This window comes from Acyrthosiphon pisum, chromosome A1 (genome assembly GCF_005508785.2).
Source record: "Acyrthosiphon pisum isolate AL4f chromosome A1, pea_aphid_22Mar2018_4r6ur, whole genome shotgun sequence".
In the NCBI taxonomy this organism is placed as follows: Eukaryota; Metazoa; Arthropoda; class Insecta; order Hemiptera; family Aphididae; genus Acyrthosiphon; species Acyrthosiphon pisum.
Window position 1 is genome coordinate 170,025,428 of NC_042494.1, and position 3,303 is coordinate 170,028,730.

A 3,303-nucleotide genomic window follows, 5' to 3' on the forward strand; every position below is an offset into this window, starting at 1 on the left:
TCAAGTATAGGAATGATAAAATAAACATATGATATAAATCTCAAGTGTCTACGGTTATTTGTTTCTGATTTACAACAAATAAGAAAATCGCTACATGATAAATCAAGTGATAAAGTGAATATCCAACATGTTGTAAAAATATGAACTTCAGACACTCATAAAAATTTAATTTGACATTCTTATAGACATTTTTTTTTTTTTGATAAAGGTAGATAAACTTATAAGGAATCTTATAATACATTTTAAAATCTTAGATTTGAAAAAAGATTTTTTAGGAATTTCTATTTAAAAATAATTTGCATATTTTCGTAATTTTTATGCCTTTTGTCAAAATTTGAACTTTAAATGCTTATAAAAAAAATTGTGACTGAATTTTTAATATTTTTCATCTGCCTTTGACACAATATACTATTCTATTAATTTTTCAAAACTCAAAATCGTTAAGTCTAGATTAAGGACAACCATGACACAAAATAGATTAGAAGACTTACTGATAATAAGTTGCGAAAGAGATATTTCAGAAGTTATTGATCATGATAATATATTAAAAAAATTTGCTGAAGAAAGTTCTGTACTAACTAAACATTTGATGTGAACAAGTCAATTAGTAATATATTATATTATTAGTATTATTAAAAACTAACCATTTTTTTAGTTACCTAAAATTAATATTGTACAAAATACTATATTAAATAAAAAAAATCTTAATCAATTTTTTCTTGTATTTATAGTTGGGTATCACAAAAATGTAAATTATTGGTTAGGCAATAAATTATATATTATGGTGGGTGGGTGGATCAAATTCAAAATTTGATACACCTTTCTTTTGTTCGATAGCCGCCACTGCAGTGACCCACTTGTAAGTTGTAACCTACTGCACAGCAGAGCGACATCCACTTACCCAATTTTTTTTTGTAGTGGGGGGGGGGTTATCATAAGCTATGTTTTTTCAGACTACTCACCCGTATTAACCAATGTTAACCCGAATAATAACGGTTTGGAAAACCTGAATGTTTGTTTAAACTTTTTATTCTGGCGTTTGAACACCTGAATTTACATACATATTATAATCTATAGGTATTAGGTACCATACCTAACTTAAAGTCTGTAGTGGATAAACCTAGAGGATTCTATACTTGATTTATAAATAATTATAATTTGTAATATTAACTAATAACTATTAACTATTTACTAATTAGCTATTTCTTATTATTTCTTAATATTATTTTATATTTAATATATTTTATTACCAACTCACTAAGTTTGATAATAGGTATACAAACTATCAAATAGTTACTATATAGTCATCACTCACCATTCACCAGTCACTGTAATATAATTTATAAACCTATCAGCCAGTTACTATAATACCTTATTAGTTATTACTTATTAGTTATTACAAACATAAATAGACAATAAGGATACAATTTTTAACATATAAAAATACAGGTGATTTATTTTCGGGGAAATACACTCTCCCACATAAATACCAATTTGATATGGAACTACGTTATTTTTAGAACAAATATTGAAATATCCGTACTAATATTTTTAAATTTTAATACAATAATACATATACATTGATAACCGTATTGGAAATGTGAAATGACAATGACTGGTTTCCTTATCTATTTTTTAAAATGATTTTTTTTTACATTATTTTTTTTTTTTAGATTATTTTAATTTTTAAGCGTAAATAAAATTTTTAATTTTCTGAAAATTCGGTTTTTTTCGGAAATGTATTATTTCAATATTCTCCAATTTTTCCACGTTTTCCGAGGCTCTGGGAAAAAAACTTTTTTTTTCCGAAATTTTTCCGGAAATTTTCCGACATTTTAATCCCTAAAAATAATCACGGTCACCACAGTTTCCAAACGATACCGCATAGTTGAATATATGTATTCAATTAAATAATTTGATTGACAAATATATTCAACCGTTCGGTATCAGTGGCGAACTAAAAATTTTCCAGAGGCAAGCTACAAATATGAAATATCCCAAGTATTTATGCATAATAATGTATTGATATAATATAAGTAATTATATTTCAGATCGTTAAATTGACTACCTGTTGAGAATATCATATTAAATTTACTAGGGGACCACTGGCTACCACCCACCCCTCTATTTAAGAAAAATGTCAGTATCGTTTGGTAACTGTGGTAGCCATGATCATTATTTTACACGACATGGCGTAGTTCGGCTTTATGCCTTTATACCTAACTGCAGTCGCTCGAAGTGACATCGACGCGTCGTTTGATATACATTTTCGATTATTATAATACTTTTGAAGCCACTCCGTGAGCCACACCTGCGATGCGACGGCGGACCACATCACGTGCAAATCCATATAACATAGGTAAAGGTTATTAACTATAAGTACCTACTGCATTACGCGTGATCGAGTCAAATTTTTTTTTTCATTTGTTGTGTTGACCGTCACGTCTGTTAGAATTCATATAAAAATAGATTTTTATCGTCTATCGAGTTACATAATAGGCACTGCATTTTATATTATACTCGTAGGATACAATAGTAGATATATTGTGTATGTTCTGGCGCAGTCGGTTTTTTTACATCATCTTAAAATTAGCTTATTTCAACATTTTTACATCGAATTTTGATATTTTTACATCGAATTTTGATATTTTTACATCAGATTTTGAGTACTTTTTTGTATACAATTTATATACAAATACAATGATATTTCACATATTTTATATAAAATTTCATACATTTTAGAAAACATTTAGAAATATTACAGATATTTAGATAAATACAGAATTTAGAAATATTCTAAGAAAATTATTTAAACAATTTATACATATTTTAAACATTACAAATATTTAGACACAACAGCCAAGCAGCTTCCGCCATATATTTGCTTATCGTTATAGGAAATATAATATATATGACAATTATTCCAATACTTTTTCATAGTAAATATGACGTCAATCAAGAATAATGAGCACACCCATGTCCCTAAAGCAGAATACAGCCAATGAGAACCGATTGTATGAACACACCTATCATCCCAAAATTACTAGAGATAATTTAGTTAATAAATACAGGCCACACAGTGGAATTTTTTGTCATTCACTGTATGTCTACAGACAGTTAACACCTGCAAATAAACAGCAAAGAAGCCACTTGGCTATCAAGTGTACATAATAATTTTCCTCCAGTGAATTAAACATAAAGAATGGAAACTCCATCGCGGGATTTTAGTAAGTATGTAAATATATTTGTATCGAAATATTTTAATAACCAAAATAATTATAATTTTATTAAAACAACTTTGTC